The sequence below is a fragment of the Curcuma longa genome, chromosome 5, assembly GCF_044706935.1.
Source record: "Curcuma longa cultivar G26 ecotype Majalengka, Jawa Barat chromosome 5, ITB_CL_G26_1.1, whole genome shotgun sequence".
In the NCBI taxonomy this organism is placed as follows: domain Eukaryota; kingdom Viridiplantae; phylum Streptophyta; class Magnoliopsida; order Zingiberales; family Zingiberaceae; genus Curcuma; species Curcuma longa.
This window is the reverse complement of record NC_133865.1, coordinates 940,885-945,905: the sequence shown is the minus strand read 5'-3', so window position 1 is coordinate 945,905 and position 5,021 is coordinate 940,885.

The following is a 5,021-nucleotide window of genomic DNA, read 5'->3' as shown; positions in this document are numbered from 1 at the left end:
GCTCAGTTTTCTCTCCACCTTTTTGTGCTAGATCTAGTAAGTAATTCCACGATCCCTGTGGATCGATATTTTTATTACTTGACGACAACCCGTATACTTGCGGGGAGCGCATCACATTCCGTATACTTGCGGAACACGCATCAATATATAACCATTTCTTACACTTTATTTGCACATCTTTATGCTTTTCATGCTGTATTTTATGTATGTTACACCCTTATCTGTGTATTTGGCGTTGTATTCTTTATTTCCTAGGTCGGAGGACTGCTTGTGTGTTTGTGTGTTTCAGGACAGAAAACGAAGCTAAAAAGGCGATATGGAGCATACATTGAAGATAAGGCAAGACAGGGCCGTGCCTCATAGGCACGGCCGTGTCTATCACCTCATAGAGGGGCGTGCCTTCAACAAGCCTCGGCCGTGTGACGGGGGCGTGCCTGGCCGAATTTCAGGGCATTTCTTGAGGGCCTATAAATAGACCCCCTTAAGAGCCCTAGAAAGGGGGGAGATCTTGGAGAGCCACCGGAGCGTGCTAGAGCCACCGACGCCTCATTCCGGAGCCAGATTTGACGATCCGTTCATCCGCTTGGACACTCCATCGCATCTACATCCACCTTCGCGGAGATTGCAGTCCGGAGAAGAAGAACTTCATTGATAAGTCTTATTTCCTGATTTATCTAGATTTCTTGGAATAGGATGTATTGTTTTCACTCTACTTTGCATTGTAACCTCCCCGATATGTAGTAGTCCTCCAGATTCTAGGATGTAGGAAGAATCGCGGTTATTGGATGATTGTAAACTTGGGATTTGTTAATCTACCATGTTCTATGATATTATTGTGCAATTGCTTTGTGAATTTATGCTCTATGCTTGTTTGATGATATGCTTGTGAATAGTATGAATCCATGAGGGTAGAGATTATTCAGAGTTTGAGGAATTCTTAGGATCGTATACCCGGGATGCCTCGTGACAGGAGGAGAGTCTTAACCGGACCTTCCGAGGGATTGCTTAAGCTATGGATAATGTTTATGAGGGATAACTAACGGTTGTTTAGTGTTGGGGAGAGGTCTCTAAAAGGGATACCCTGTGACAGGGGGTAGGAATCTAGTAGTATTCTGGGACGCCTACGTGACACAGGAGAGTCTTGAACCAGGCTATCTAGAATCATCTCAACCCAACCTAAGTAATATTAGAACACCATTGATTTATTCCGAGGAAGCCTGACGAGGTCTAATTGGATAATTTGGTTAGAATCCCTACAATTGTGTAATGATTGAGGAATGACAGAGGATCCAAGTCAATCAATCAATACCCTGAGGAATCCGAAGTCCTAGAGTCGTTTTCCACACATTGTCACAGTCGAACTCTATCTTCGAATTAAGGTTTAGGAACTCTAGAACACTCCTTCTCCCCTACACCAAATCAATTCCAATGAACTCTCCACTCTTATTGTGCTAGGATAGTAATTAATTCCACGGTCCCTGTGGATTCGATATCTTTTATTACTTGACGACATTCCGTATACTTGCGGAACACGCATCAAGTTTTTGGCGCCGTTGCCGAGGTACGATATACTACCATATATAACTCATGATTTATTCATAATTAATAATTAATTATGAATAACCAACATAACTAAAAACTATTGGGTCACACTCACTACGAGTATATCTTAAAGACTTAAAAATAAGTTAGAGAATAAGATTCTCAAATAAAGAGAGATTAAGTCTGATTGAATCAGATAAATGACAAATATGAAAAGTATTTACTGCACTGGAAGCACTTATGTGTCACGCCTCATGCATGCAAGTTGGGCCTATTCATGCGACTTAGGCTTGGGTTTTTGTTCACGTCTCTTGTAGGTAAGTCAGGCCTACATATGTGATATAGGCTTGGGCTTGTCCCTGAAGCTTTAATGAAAAAGTATATAAATACCTCTCCATGGAACAAAAAAAAGATTTTTATTTTTCTCCTCTTGCTTTTGTTGCCACCACCCATCAAGAGGGTCTTCCCCCTCTTATGTCGCCTACAAGCCTTTCTCCCTCTTCTCTTCTTCCTCACTTGAATCGTCCTCGAAAGGAAGAACTCCTAGAGCTGTCGATTTTCCTCCTTGGAGTTGTCAACCTCTTTCTTCTTCGTGTTGTCTCCTTGATTTGGCTAGTACCAAACGGAGAGGTAACTTGTGGCTTGCAAAGTTATCTTGAAGATATCTCGACATGGATACTAATAGAGGCAAGTCTTATGAGGCTTGCTAGGTGATTTTTTTTCATCTAACATCATCGGAAAGGTATGACTTTTAAATAACTCTTTTTTTATCTACGTTTATATCTTGCATATGTATGATCTTATTTTTCAAGATGCATAAAATTTTTAAGAAAATTTATTTCACTTCCGCTGAGTGTTTTTCGAAAACATACGTTCGTATCTTGCAAAAAAAAAACCCAACAAGATCTTGGGATTTTAGGGCTAACTTTAGTTATTGAACCAATGCTCGATCGCTAAGTTAGCAACTGAACCAAAGTTCGATCGCTAAGTTAGCAATCGGAACAAAGTTCAGACACTACATATAGTTTGGGTTAAGTGTAGTGATCGAACCAAAGTTCAATCGCTGATTTAGCGACTGACTTATAGTTCAGTCTCTAAACAACAACTGAATCATAGTTCGGTCGCTATATCAGCAGTCGAACTTTGGTTCGATCGCTAAATCAATGACCAAACATTAGTTCGATCGCTAAATTAGCGACTAAACCAAAGTTTGATCGTTGATATAGTGACCAAATTATGGTTCGATCGCTAACTATAGTTTGGTCATCGGACTTTTGGGATTTAGGGTTAAATATAACAACCAAATTATAATTTGACCTCTAAATTAGATATCAATATAATATTTTGATCATTAATTTTGTGATCGAACTATATTATGATTGTTAATTTAGCAATTGAACCATATTTCAATCACTAAATAACGACCGCATTAATGTCCATCGTTATATACCAACCGAAATAATATTTCGATCACTAATTTAACGATTGAACTATGGTCTGTCATTAATTCTGTCACTATTTCAAGATATTCTTGCAGTGAAGGATGAAGAATATATAAAGGGAGCAAAGTGGATGTTTCCATTGTATTCTCCTTAAGCTTCTTCTTAATCTCATTCTCATTGTAGGTTCATATTATAAGAGAGATTTTTTCATATTCGGAAGGTATCCATGAAGGATAAAAATTGTGACTTTTCAAGAATGACTCATAGATGAGTTATAGATCATGGAGTAGAAATGAGAATTGGTATGCAATTCTTTATATATATTTTTATTTCATTGCTAATGATTTGTGTGGCCTTATTATAGTAAGAATAGTATAAATTGATAAATACATGTACAATAATTATTCCACCCCTCTTGATCATCCATCACACTAGCCTCGATGGTAACTAGTTAAAAATGTGGCTAGCCAAGAGGATGACTTTGCCCCATAAATTCTACATTAATCCTAAACTTATCGATATACCATTCATCATTTACTTTAATATAGAGTTCTCGTATTCAACAAAACTATTAGATTAAGATGAATAGAAAACTAACATTTGATAAATAATTACAAACTTAGTTTTAAAAAAATTTAAATAGTATCCTATGATCCTTGCTTACATATAATAATATCTCATATAATCATTGATATTTTGTGACCAACATTAAGGCACCAGTAAAATTTTAAGCACATAACCATTAGAAGTGACCATGAATCCTTGGCTTCATGGGACGAAAGGTTAAACTATATGGAGATTATGGTACATGCGACAATGGTCATATATACATCTCCACAGTGAGACATAATAATAGAACATGGAGTAATGTCACTAGATTTTGGTGTCGTACATTATATCTCCTGTGGATTATGAAGTGTTTCAATTTCTAAGAAGAACATGATAAGTGTGTGATTTATATGCCAATAATGTTGAGGTACTGTACATTCTTTATGTCATAAATCTGTATATATATATTTTGTGGATTATAAAGTGTTTCAATTTCCAAAGAACATGATAGACAGAGATGTTATTCCCCAAAAGCTGAAAGAAAAAAAAAAAAGAAAGAAGAAATTATAGGATAATATGGGCAATCATTTTCAAAGATGAGAAGTTGCATTCTCATACAAGGACATGACGATTCATTGTAGATGCAGACCATTTAAGTGGCCCTTAATTACTGGTCCAGACTGCATGGGACCCTGAAAAGATGAAAAAAAATATAAAATACATTTGCATTTAATCAAACAATTCAATCGAAGCCAATAATTCATCAAAGGACAATAAGAGAAACAACAGCATGTATTTAATAATACTCATGATAAGTAACAAACCACAAATATTTTCACAAAAAAACAAAGAATAAGAAACCATTTTTTGAAAACATCAAGAAACATAAGTTATCTATTCAATCTGAAGATCATATAAAAAAGCAAGCTTACTTAATATTATAAGCATGTTTAAAAGTAAAATGTGTGTCCATAAATAATTTAGATGAGTGATATAAATGTACGGAAGCAAAAAGGTAAATTACACTGTTGGCACAATAGTTTAATGTGGTTGAAAATACTAAGTTCCTACATTTATTTATAGTCTTGTTATAAAATAAAATCACTAAATCATTGCTTAAAATGAAGCAATAAAACAAGGTTCCCCAATCCAAGAATAAGATCTCACAAGGATGAGATCTCAACACAACGATAAGATTTTCACTCTAGGATGAAACCTCAACCAAATTAAACAAACAAAATTTCCAATCAACTCTCTATACAATAAGACAAATAATAGATCTAAAAAGGAAAAAATTACACTTCACAATGTATCCTATGTGAATTAAAATTACGCTACATCTGACTATCTGGGGTCACTTGATTTTTTTTTTATATACTTAGCAGTATTAGAGGAGTATTTTAGATGTTTTCATGGAAGTTCTTATGCCAAAAGCATCACCAAATGTATCCACTAGTTGATTGGCCGATAAAAAACTTTGGTCGCTTA